Source organism: Salmo trutta, chromosome 12 (genome assembly GCF_901001165.1).
Source record: "Salmo trutta chromosome 12, fSalTru1.1, whole genome shotgun sequence".
Lineage (NCBI taxonomy): Eukaryota > Metazoa > Chordata > Actinopteri > Salmoniformes > Salmonidae > Salmo > Salmo trutta.
Window position 1 is genome coordinate 72,172,993 of NC_042968.1, and position 14,057 is coordinate 72,187,049.

The window sequence follows — 14,057 nt, forward strand, 5'->3', positions numbered from 1 at the left end:
TGTGAATCTGTTTATCTGAGAATGGTTATTGTCCATCTCTCGTTAGCATTAGGACTCTACCCCCCAGACTTCTTTTGTGGGATCCTATTTTCATTATAATCATTATAGTTTATTCAAATAATATTTCTGAACATAACCTCACCAGGCCCTCTTTACAATTAGCATTTGAACTTACAGTATATTTAAAAAAAATATTTAACCCATTTCTCCAGAACATTCAAAAAAACGTACTCTAAATCTAGAATTTTTCTTCGGTTCACCACCTAAGGTTTTGTATTTTGTTCTGGCTAAGAAATTCACAAGGTCTCATTTATACAGCTAACAGCTAGTTCTTGAGACAATAATACATGTTTTATATTTCATTTTAAAGTTTCCATTAAATAAGCTTTGGCAGTTATAACTACATACCTTGCTTACGAGTGGAATGCAAGTGCAATGCCAAACCAATGAACACTCCCAACCAAAATATGGAAGTACTTTCATATGTATACAGATATGCTCTCTTAATTTGACCAGTTTCTCAAAGCAGGAAAATAATTCTGCAGCAATGGGAAATGTGAATTATTATGTGGATAATAATTAGAGGGGGGCTGCACTTGCTGATCTGGCCTAATTTTTTGGCTTCTTCCTCAGGAAATGCTGGCGTTCATGATAAAAGCCAAACATGAGTTGGCTTGGGGGTGTGGTTTGGTTTTAGTGTTTCTTGGGCGTGTCCTTGCCACCACCAAGACACACCCATCTGTCAGAACCTTGTCCACAGCTGTTTCCACCCACTCAATCACAACAAACCTCGTACAAGATGAGTTCAATAACTACAGACAGATGTATGTTGAGATGCCGGAGGAAGCTTTGAATAGGTCAGTAGCCTGAGAAGAATGCAATTGCTGAATTTATGTAGATATTCTAAACAAAGTGTTTTGCTAACTTTCAAATGTAGTAGCAGGTCCATGTATAATAAACAACGCTTACATAATACCGTAGAAGCAGTGTTTTGCTAATATAACAATGTGCACCTTTCACCTTCCATTGTCATTCCCAACCGATACAGATACTGTGCCAATTGGCATTTTGTCTGGTGATAATGTGGCGCTTGGCAAATATGTCAGAGTGGTAATTCCTTCCTGTGTGGTGTCCCGTATAGAACAGGAGTTCCCTTATCCTGCTGCAGTATACACTGGGTTTCTCCATCCCCATATTGACTGATACCATTCAATTCAATAAAATAAAAAACATACAATTAAAATCTGCATCTAGTAACATTTTAAAAACCTCTTAAATGTAATGGCAAAATGTTGATTTCCGCCTGAATAGACATACCCAAAAGTAACTGCTATTCATGAGTAATAACATGATTCTGATGTGCAACAACTTAGTATATTTGGAAAGAAGACATCCGGGAGATTATGAGGAAATGATCAGAAGATAGATAGGAGTTACATAGTTCAGAATACACAAGATCAAGCACACACAAATAAAAAACATATGCATTTTGAAACTCATCTTTCATTGACAAGTCAATTATTGATGCCCAGAGCTGGAAACACATCAGATGGCTTCCGCAACATGTGAACAATATCAGGAAAAAATGGGACTGATAGACCTAACAACTAGAAATGGGCAGATGTTTTAGTAAGTGGTGTCAGGTGTGGTCACGGGACATTTCCAAGTGTACCTAAACCTCTCCAAAGTTGCATATGTCTGTAAATTAGATAATTCCAGTGCTATTACATATTTGCAATCCCTAAATGCTATTTGTTCAGTATAAAAACACTATTTCTACCATATAAAACCTCAATCACACATTGTGGTGGTGTTATGGGGTATCCAGGGTACATTCAAGTGTCCTTTCAACCTCTCCAAAGTGTTCGAATGTGGTAATTGCACTGTTTTTGCACACTGGATGTGCCTAAAAGTTATTGTTCACTTTACAAACAAAATGTCTACAACACCAACCTCTCTCAAACATTGTGGTGGAGTCGGGGAACATACAGGGGATATCCAAGTGCTTTTTCAACCTCTCCAAAGTGCCTGAACGTTTAGACTAGGCATATCCAATGTATTTGTCCAACATACAAATTATCTGGTCACAAAAAAATATAAAAGCAAGAGATATACATACAAAAAAAAAATTCTTATCAAACACAAACTTGGTTACACGTGTCCACTAAAAAAGGTGCAAATGTAGAAATAAGCTGAACTATTTACAAATGGCATTAGTGTTTGTTTTACATACCCGGTGTAGATGATTCGATTTCACTTTCACCATAGCTTGTGCATGTCGTGATAGTCTTTGAAGCAGTCCCTCTCTGACAGGAAACAAAAAGCGAACTGGCATTTCGGACAGAAGATCTAGCATTTCCCCCTTGCGTTTTGTGCAATGCTTGCAGTTCTTCCTTTTGTCTTTTGGCATGTGTGTTGGATAGTGGCGCTCACCTTGAGAGGGGGGTCTTGTGATGGTTGTGAGGTTGCTTTGGGCCCCCAATTCAGCCATTTCCAACACCAGCTGCTCTAGGAAAGCCAACTGGGCGAGAGGGGTTTGACCTTTTGATTTGGCCATCTGCATGTGGAGAATAAAAGCATTTACTGTAGCAATGTCCACAAAGTGGTAAAAACAAAGTCTTCTACAAGTTCCTGGTCTTGTGGAGGCCCTGGGAGTAGCCTATCAGAGCATCAGATAGGTTGACACCCCCCATGCTGGCATTGTAGTCCTTCACAGAAAAGAAATGGGGACATTCTTCCTCACCCAATGCCCCATTGGCATTTTAAACTATCCTTAAGGCATGGTCGTTATTGAATGCCTTATGCTGAGTAGTGAGCATGGTTACTTCCCTAGTGTCCTTCCATTTCACAAAAAGCAGCTTGTTAGTCCTTATCCAACATATGGTCCCCCTCTCCTATGTCTTTGTCATGTTATTTACCTTGGTCTTGGGGAAAGCGATTCTGTTAGGACGAATGGTGCCACAAGCCCCTATTTTCATTTTCAAGATGTCTATGAAAAGTGGATGTAGATCCACCAAACAGGGTGATTGACATAGCAGTGGGCGGTGAAGACCTTGACCAGCAGGGCGCCTGCAGGGGAAGTTGTAAGACACACACTTGTAAGACACACAGAATTACAGTTGACTAAATTTACAAAACGACATTACTGTAAAGTAAAAACACCAAGCCTAAACTATCTGTACAGTGACTGACATAGAAGGCGTGAAGCGCACACACAATGCAAACAGTAACACTCTGGAGACAAAGGCAGAGGTGAGAACCACAAATAAACAATGGCCATGAGAGTTTAGTGGCCTCTCCAAAGTTACAAGGATGAAACTTAGAACAGCATACAGTGAACTAATATGAAACATAGACAATAACTACTTTGGAATTATATAACATCGAAATTACTTGTTACATAGTCCTATGTAAACTAAATTTTTTACCTCATTGAGAATCCATCTTTACTGCTAAAACGATTAAATGAAAGCGATGAAATCTGTTTACAATGTAATGTAGCAATGCTTGGTGCATCTCTCTTTGAGCCAGGTAGCAATAGTTTGCATTACGCATAAAAGGTTCTAGGCCTTGCTTTGTCCCACCCAGGTCAACTGCATATCCCTGGAAAGCTTATGTCATTAGCTACAAGTGTCACGTCCTGACCAGTAAAAGGGGTTATTTGTTATTGTAGTTTGGTCAGGACGTGGCAGGGGTGTGTTTGTTTAGTGTGTTTCGGCGTTTTTGGTTTATGTTTTCTATTTCTATGTGGGTTTTCTAGTTTGTCTATTTCTATGTTAGTTTTGGGAACGACCTCCAATTAGAAGCAGCTGGTTGTCATTGCTTCTAATTGGAGGCCATATTTAAGTGGGTTTATTTTTCTCTTGTGTTTGTGGGTGGTTGTTCCATGTATAGTCTTAGTACCTTACAGGACTGGTTTTCGTCGGTCTTTTGTTCAGTGTTCTTTTCTTTAATAAATCAAAAAGATGATTCACATCCCTGCTGCAGTTTGGTCCGATCATTACGACGCTCATGACAACAAGACTGTCACCGTGCCATAGTAGCCAATTCCCTGTGTCATGGATGCCTACAGCGCGTAAGCAGGCAACGTCATATTTTTGACGTGCAAAGATGGTCACTCGGTGGACATTCGATGTTGCCATTAAGTCATACATCATCAGATAAGATTGGCAATAGGCTATATTGGTTCCTACCAACCGAAGGATTCATTTGATACCCCCTATAGTTCCAACACAGACCAAATCAAAGCTTACCTTGTAAGATGTTTGCTGTTTCGTGAAAACGTTGTGTAAAATAAACATTTTGACTCTCGGGTCTGGTGATCGATAACGGTAGGTCACAGGCAGATAAATAATATATCCTCATGATCTATGGAGTCCCGGCTTTCGGGGTGTATCAACCTATTACGTGTTTATTTCATTTATGCTTCACAACGCTAACCGGAATGTAGGTAGCAGCCATCTTGAAATTAGGTAATCGGCTTGGCCTGAGTTTATATATTTGTATAACCATATATGGTAGTAAGTCTCACCAAAGACTTTGAAGGCACCGATCAATAGCCAAGATACTCAGCTTTTTGCAGACACCCTGTTTTTGCAGATAGGGGCTACCGTTCTCATACTAGACTGAATTGAATAAAACAAATCTAATATGGGGACTTTACATTTAAGAGCTTACCAAATGCCAGGTCTCTTTCCATTTCGAGACATCCGTATCAAGCCTGTCTATCAGTCTGGACTTAATCACATCATCTTGCAAGTCGCCAAGTGCTGGTGTAAAGGACGTCACACAAAAACTCCACTTTGTCCATGACAGCCGATAGAAACTCATCATGACACCAAAGTACCACATCCTCACGATTCAGCCCATACCTAGCGCAAACTCGGTACCTCTGCCTAGCTATTCGCTGGCGCAAGTGGGGACACTTCAGGCTGAGGAGTAAGTTTCACACATCCCCATACACCTTTCTATATAAAGTCCACAGTTGACAGTGCATGTCAAAGCAAAAACCGAGCTATGAGGTTGAAGGAATTGTCCATAGAGCTCCGAGGCAGGATTTTGTCGAGACACAGATCTGGGGAAGGGTACCAAACAATTTCTGCAGCATTGAAGGTCCACAAGAACACAGTGGCCTCCATCATTCTTAAATGGAAGAAGTTAAGGAACCACCAAGACTCTTCCTAGTGCTGGCCTCCCAGCCAAACTGAGCAATCGGGGGAAAAAGCCTTGATCAGGGAGGTGACCAAGAACCCAATGGTCACTGATAGAACTCCAGAGTTCCTCTGTGGAGATGGGAGAACCTTCCAGAAGGACAACCATCTCTGCAGCACTCCACCAATCAGACCTTTATGATAGAGTGGCCAGACGGAAGACACTCCTCAGTAAAAAGGCACATGACAGCCCGCTTGGAGTTTGCCTAAAGGACTCTCAGACCATGAGAAACAAGATTCTCTGGTCTGATGAAAACAAGATTGAACTCTATGGCCTGAATTCCAAGCGTTGTGTCTGGGGGAAACCTGGCACCATTCCTACAGTGAAGCATGGTGGTGGCAGCATCATGTTGTGGGGATGTTTTTCAGTGGCAGGGACTGGGAGATTAGTCAGGATCGAGGGAAAGATGAACGGAGCAAAGTACAGAGAGATCCTTGATGCTCCAGAGTGCTCAGGACCTCAGACTGGGGAGAAGGTTCACCTTCCAACAGGACAATGACCCTAAGCACACAGCCAAGACAACGCAAGAGTGGCTTCGGGACAAGTCTCTGAATGTCCTTGAGTGGCCCAGCCAAAGCCCAGACTTGAACCCAATTGAACATCTCTGGAGGGACCCCATCCAACCTGACAGAGCTTGAGATAATCTGCAAAGAAGAATGGGAGAAACTCCCCAAAAACAGGTGTGCCAAGCTTGTAGCGTCATACCCAAGAAGACTTGAGGCTGTAGTAGGTGCTTCAACAAAGTACTGAGTAAAGGGTCTGAATACTTATGTAAATGTGATATTTCAGTTTGTTATTTTTTATACATTTGCCAACATTTCTAGAGAACCTGTTTTTGCTTTGACATTCTGGGGTATTGTGTGTAGATTGATGAGGGGGGAAAAAAAACAATTTAATCAATTTTAGAATAAGGCTGTACTGTAAAAATGTGGAAAAGTTAAGGGGTCTGAATAGTTTCTGAATGCACTATAATTGTAATTGTAATCCAAGCCCAACCTTAATTTATTAGTTGTGACACACTGAGTTTCCAAACTGATTTATGACCAAAATTATCCTATTTACACTTTGTAGTCAATTCTGACACTAGAATATACATTTTTGTAGGGGGCGATACAATTTTTCGTTAAGACAAATCAAGACTGACATTTTAAATTTTAAATTACAAACTTTACAAGCTTTTATTAACCTTGAATTAACGGCACAGGAAAATGATCTGTAACAAAAAATCAAAGAGCTCATCAGTAGATACTCTACCCGAGCACCAAAAACACCATAATCCATCTACATTCCATCACAGTCGTCAGAGCTTGACTAGTGAACATAAGTCAACTGTTTTTAAGCGATGGCAGCCATTGTCTGTTTCCTCCTCGTAGCATATTCAATGATACCATGTTGTGGCAGGGGGACAGATAATCGATGAGGCCAGCAGCAGCAGGCAGGGCCCAGGTCTCCTCGCATTAGGCTAGGGGAAACAGCGGGACATCATTAACATGCTAGATGGATACATAGGTGACATGGTGAGGTGACTGATTGTTTATGAATGCTATTTGAATTCGAAGGGATTTGAATGGTTTCTGGAGGAGTAATAGGGAATGTATTCCAGGTCATACCTAGGCCTCTACCTGCTTTCTTGTGCTCTATTTTTTCTATTGTTGCAAACCAGAATACACGTTTGGCAGATTTTCAACTACCTGTATCTACAACATACCTGGTACAAGCTTTTCCTTCATGTACCTTACATTTACCTTATGTCATGTAACATTTTGTCTTACTCCATTTCACTGGCATCGTTGTCTTTTGTTTCTCTATTTGGGGTTTTGGCAGAAACATTTTTGCGCAATAAAAGTGCTATTAATATCAACACACACAAGTCAAAGATTCCCTAGTACTAGTATTCCCTTGATGACATTTTTCCCAGAGTAGAAGTAATCTAGACACAGGCCTCAATGACACCGAATCCCACACTCAATCTAGGTTAGAACATTTGTTCTCCCAATCCATTGTTTTTTCATAATTCATGTCAACAAGATCAGATAGCCTTATCTCTAGAGAAATGGGGAGAGGAAGGGGAGAAGGGGGAGGAGTTAATCCCTGAGTCAAGATGTATTTATTGAAGATTAATAACAGAGCAGCAATCTCATCATGCTCTCTATGATTTTATAATTTTGTTCCGTGTAGGATCAGGGGCAAAGACAGAGGTAGGGGCCATATTGACTGGCAGGCTACAGTATATTTTCAGCTTCAGGGAACCGAAAAGGTATGTAAAGAGGTTTATGTGGCCTTATGGGACACGATGTGTAACTATCAACATCTTCCCTCCTCTCTGATAATTCAACATACTGAATGTAAAGAGCTAGCATGACTTCTCATATCAATGGGATGTTATATATCTAAGAAATATGCATATTTCAACAGGCCATTATCCTAGTGGTGAAATTATTATATGTGAAGCCCTAAGTAAAACACAACTTCTCACTTTTATACACAACACTTATGGAGCAGTGGAACACCGTTGTTTGTGTTCACCTTGTCACGAACCATACAGTGACAAGTTGTCATGGCTGCTGTTTTATTGGCTCTTAACCAACCCTGCTATTTTGTTAGTTTTTTCACATTGTTTGTAACTTATTTTGTACATAATGTTGCTGCTACCGTCTCTTATGACCGAAAAGAGCTTCTGAACATCAGAACAGCGATTACTCACCTCAAATTGACCGAATCATTTTTATTTAATGAGTCAGACGGGAAGGATATACTCCAAACACCCGAACAGGCCCTGATCCCCGTCATTCGCAGAAGAAAGAAACTGAGATTTTGCGGAAGGAGATAGGGATGACTTGTGAGGATCAGGCGACGAGTGGCTAATCTGTCTTTGCCATCCGTACTGATCGCCAACGTTCAATAGCTGGAAAATAAATGGGACAAACTAAGAGCATGTATATCCTACCAACAGGACATTAAAAACTGTAATATCTTATGTTTCATCGAGTCGGGGCTGAACGACGATATTAATAACATACAGCTGGCGGGTTATACACTATCGGCAGGATAGAACAGCAGCCTCTGGTAAGACACGGGGTGGCGGCTTATGTATATTTGTAAACAACAGCTGGTGCATGATATCTAAGGAAGTCTCGAGGTTTTGCTCGCCTGAGGTAGAGTATCTCATGATAAGCTGTAGACCACAGTATCAACCTAGAGAGTTTGCATATGTATTTTTCGTAGCTGTCTACATTCCTCCACAGACCGATTCTGGCTCTAAGACCGCACTCAATGAGCTGTATACCGCCATAAGCAAACAGGAAAAAACTCATCCAGAGGCGAAGCTCCTAGTGGCCAGTGATTTTAATGCAGGGAAACTTAAATCAGTTTTACCTAAATTTCTATCAGCATGTTAAATGTGCAAGCAGAGGGAAAAACATTTCTAGACCACCTTTACTCTACACACAGAGACGTGTACAAAGCTCTCCCTCGCCCTCCATTTGGCAAATCTGACCATAATTCTATCCTCCTGATTCCTGATTACAAGCAAAAATTAAATCAGGAAGCACCAATGACTCGGTCCATAAAAAAGTGGTCAGATGAAGCAGATGCTAAACTACAGGACTGTTTTGCTAGCACAGTCTGATGGCATTGAGGAGTACACCACATCAGTCACTGGCTTTATCAATAAGTGCACCGATGACGTCGTCCCCACAGTGACTGCACGTACATACCCCAACCAGAAGCCATGGATTACAGGCAACATCCAAACTGAGGGTAGAGCTACCGCTTTCAAGGAGTGGGACTCCAATCGATGCTTATAAGAAATTCCGCTATGCCCTCCGACAAACCATCAAACAGTGAGTAGATTGATGAGGAAAACAAACAATTTAACGTAACAAAATGTGGAAAAAATCAAGGGTTCTGAATACTTTGCACTGTATATGTTCCTCTTAGAGGTGTCACACAATTTAAATTCCCCCACTTCTACTATATTTGGGACTTCTAGAAAATGGTATTCGCCCCTTAAATACAGCACTCTAAATAGTCTCATGTTAATCTACTTGCCCAGCACCAGTGCATGGAGAAGAAAATATTACATTTTCTCGCTATAACAAAATGGTGCCTGGGAATATTGCCTATGTAGAGTTGCGGTGTCCATCTCATCCGCCTAATGGATCAAGTGCATGCACGCCGGACCAGGGAGCGAGGGATGGAGATAGAGGTGTAGTAGAGCAAAAACAAATATATATACATTCTCTCTCAAGGTTAGGGTTCATGATTCAAGGTTCAGTCCCAATCCACATTTTTTTATATCCCTAATAAGTGAGTGGATTGAATAGATTGGTAATACCTGACCTTGGTGTTCATTGAAACCTCATCCAACTATATTAGGGCAGACAGACATACAGACAGACAGACAGACAGACGGGCAGGCAGGCAGACAGATGGGCAGGCAGGCAGCGAGCAGAACGCTGTGCAGTCTGATGCCTGCCCCACTGTCAGCCTGGAGATGGGGGATGATAGGACAGACGGAGGGAAGGATGGAGGGACCATGTGGAGTAGAGTTGGGGGGTGGTGGGGCACCTTGTTTGCATTCTGTATGGAAATGAGGAGGAGCTGAAGGGTGTGTGAAGGACACAGAGGAAGGGGTGAGTGTATGTGTGTGTGTTTGTGAGATAGAGAGTGTTCCCTAAGAAAGCCTCTCATCTTTATTTAATATGATGGTCCTCTTTGCAATTCACTGATCTAGATGCTATCCCCTACCCCTCTCCTTTCACACACACACACACACACACACACACACACACACACACACACACACACACACTAGCATGCAGGCACACACACACACACACACACTCTTATATAGCTCATCATTGGCTAGGGAAGCCACTTCAGAGACAGAGATATGCTGTACTGTATATTCATACGAAGGGGACTGTTCATATTGAATGTTTCACTTTTCATGTATTGATGTGTATATTTGATGTGTATATTGATGTGTATATTTGATGTGTATATTGATGTGTATTGATGTGTTTATTATTGATGTGTATATTGCTGTGTATAGTGTATATTGATGTGTATTGAGTGTATATTGATGTGTATAATATATATTGATGAGTAATGATGTGCATATTGATGTGTATAGTGTACTTTGATGTTTATTGATATGTACAGGATACAGGGCCCATCTGTATAAGAGACCTTGGTCTCAGCATCACTCCCTGTCCAAATAAAAGTGAAATAAATAAATACAAATGTAAAAAAATATACAAAAAAATCTGGTCCGGAGCCCTGTTCCGGGCAGGCGAGCGGAAATGGAGGAAAACTCGCCTCCCTGCGGACCTGGCATCCTTTCACGCCCTCCTCTCTACATTTTCCTCTTCTGTCTCTGCTGCTAAAGCCACTTTCTACCACTCTAAATTCCAAGCATCTGCCTCTAACCCTAGGAAGCTCTTTGCTACCTTCTCCTCCCTCCTGAATCCTCCTCCCCCTCCCCCCCCCCTCCTCTCTCTCTGCGGATGACTTCGTCAACCATTTTGAAAAGAAGGCTGATGACATCCGATCCTCGTTTGCTAAGCCAAACGACACCGCTGGTCCTGCTCACACTGCCCTACCCTGTGCTTTGACCTCTTTCTCCCCTCTCTCTCCAGATGAAATCTCGCGTCTCGTGACGGCCGGCCGCCCAACAACCTGCCCACTTGACCCTATCCCCTCCTCTCTTCTCCAGACCATTTCCGGAGACCTTCTCCCTTACCTCACCTCGCTCATCAACTCATCCTTGACCGCTGGCTACGTCCCTTCCGTCTTCAAGAGAGCGAGAGTCGCACCCCTTCTCAAAAAACCTACACTCGATCCCTCCGATATCAACAACTACAGACCAGTATCCCTTCTTTCTTTTCTCTCCAAAACTCTTGAACGTGCCGTCCTTGGCCAGCTCTCCTGCTATCTCTCTCAGAATGACCTTCTTGATCCTAATCAGTCAGTTTTTAAGACTGGGCATTCAACTGAGACTGCTCTTCTCTGTGTCACGGAGGCTCTCCGCACTGCTAAAGCTAACTCTCTCTCCTCTGCTCTCATCCTTCTAGACCTATCTGCTGCCTTTGATACTGTGAACCATCAGATCCTCCTCTCCACCCTCTCCGAGCTGGGCATCTCCGGCGCGGCCCACGCTTGGATTGCGTCCTACCTGACAGGTCGCTCCTACCAGGTGGCGTGGCGAGAATCTGTCTCCGCACCACGTGCTCTCACCACTGGTGTCCCCCAGGGCTCTGTTCTAGGCCCTCTCCTATTCTCACTATACACCAAGTCACTTGGCTCGGTCATATCCTCACATGGTCTCTTCTATCATTGCTACGCAGACGACACACAATTAATCTTCTCCTTTCCCCCTTCTGATAACCAGGTGGCGAATCGCATCTCTGCATGTCTGGCAGACATATCAGTGTGGATGACGGCTCACCACCTCAAGCTGAACCTCGGCAAGACGGAGCTGCTCCTCCTCCCAGGGAAGGACTGCCCGTTCCATGATCTCGCCATCACGGTTGACAACTCCCTTGTGTCCTCCTCCCAGAGTGCTAAGAACCTTGGCGTGACCCTGGACAACACCCTGTCGTTCTCCACTAACATCAAGGCGGTGACCCGATCCTGTAGGTTCATGCTCTACAACATTCGCAGAGTACGACCCTGCCTCACACAGGAAGCGGCGCAGTTCCTAGTCCAGGCACTTGTCATCTCCCGTCTGGATTACTGCAACTCGCTGTTGGCTGGGCTCCCTGCCTGTGCCATTAAACCCCTACAACTCATCCAGAACGCCGCAGCCCGTCTGGTGTTCAACCTTCCCAAGTTCTCTCACGTCACCCCGCTCCTCCGCTCTCTCCACTGGCTTCCAGTTGAAGCTCGCATCCGCTACAAGTCCATGCTGCTTGCCTACGGAGCTGTGAGGGGAACGGCACCTCCGTACCTTCAGGCTCTGATCAGGCCCTACACCCAAACAAGGGCACTGCGTTCATCCACCTCTGGCCTGCTCGCCTCCCTACCTCTGAAGAAGCACAGCTCCCGCTCAGCCCTGTCAAAACTGTTCGCTGCTCTGGCACCCCAATGGTGGAACAAGCTCCCTCACGACGCCAGGACAGCGGAGTCAATCACCACCTTCCGGAGACACCTGAAACACCACCTCTTTAAGGAATACCTGGGATAGGATAAAGTAATCCTTCTACCCCCCCCCCCCCCCCGAAAGATTTAGATGCACTATTGTAAAGTGGTTGTTCCACTGGATATCTTAAGGTGATTTGTAAGTCGCTCTGGATAAGAGCGTCTGCTAAATGACTTAAATGTAAATGTAAATGTAGTATTCTCTTCCAGCTCAAACGTTTCAAGGCAAGTTCTCCAAGATCAGCCCAGCACTGGCCATCCAACCTTCTACAGCCATCCTTAGATATATTACATGTATTTAGATCTTACAAAGTGCTCCCGGTTGACTCAATCTCTTCTTTTAAATGACCGTGTGTTAAGAGAAAAAAAGATCAGGTGCAGGAGGGAAAAAGCGAGTGGTGGATTTATGGTGACAAAATGCCCAGGTCAGACAGGGTGTGTGGCGTTGGTATTGATCAGAGAGGCTCGCGCCGGCCCATGGCCTGATCCCTGACCTTTAAATAGCGTATGAATCTCAATCCAATAGACTGGAGTGTCTGGGCTCCTTGGTCCTGCACGCCCTCCCCCCCACCACCACCATCACACCCCCCCCCCCCCCCCTCCCTCGGCCCCCCCACGATCGATACCCCCGGAGCATGATTTCCACATTATGGATTGGCAGCCTCCTTATTAATAGAATAGGTGTGGTGCGTGCGTGCGTGTGTGTCTGCTCGCATGTGTTTTCTCCCTTTACTTTGCTTCATATTCTGCATTCAATTATGCCTATTATCCTGTGCACATTCAAAAATGTGAATTCCAGAAATGGATGGGGATCATTTCAAAACGGGACAAAAATAGTTCCACGCTCAGTTCGTAAACCTATATAACTAGTATTGGCCAGATACCATAACACCAAACTAGACATTTCAGGACTGTGTTTGTGGGCCAGATGAGCTCTTATCTTACCCTGTGTGGTGACTGTGGATCTGACTGAAGGGGCTATTGGATCTTCCAATCCAAGCAGCCGTTCAAATATTAATTCCCCTGGGACACTTCCAAGTTCAAAAGGGCAGACGACCCAATGGGCGGTTCAGTGGACAGCATCAAACAGCAGCTTTAAGTCAAACGCATGCCGGACCTTGGAGGGAGAGAGGGGGAGAGGGGGAGAGGGGGAGAGAGGTAGAGAGGGAGGCCCAGTCCAACTAATCTCCTAATAGAATGAAAGGCAACCACCCCAACATGGTGTCAGACACACACAGAGACAGACGCACTGGCGATTACCCATTCAGTAAATGTTTAGAATTACAGGGAATTAGCTTTAAAACTGCAACATTTTCTCTCAGCCTCATGGCAAAACGAGCTGACAAGGTAAAAACTGTTCCCCAGGCGCCGAAGACGTGGATGTCGTTTAAGGCAGCCCTCCGCACCTCTCTGATTCAGACGGGTTGGGTTCAATGCGGAAGACACATTTCAGTTTAATGTGTTCAGTTGTACAACTTACTAGGTATCCCACTTTCCCATTACTTGTGGTGCAACAAGACCACTCATGGTCTGTAAAGTTCTCTACTTTTGATAGATTTAAACAAACAATATTTGAATCACCATGGTCACAACCATAACCTGTCAATTCCATCTGCCTGATAGAATATACATTTTGGTTCAAATATGTTACATTTAATTAGGTTTTAGAATCATAAAGCAACTGAGGAAAAACTAAATTGCTA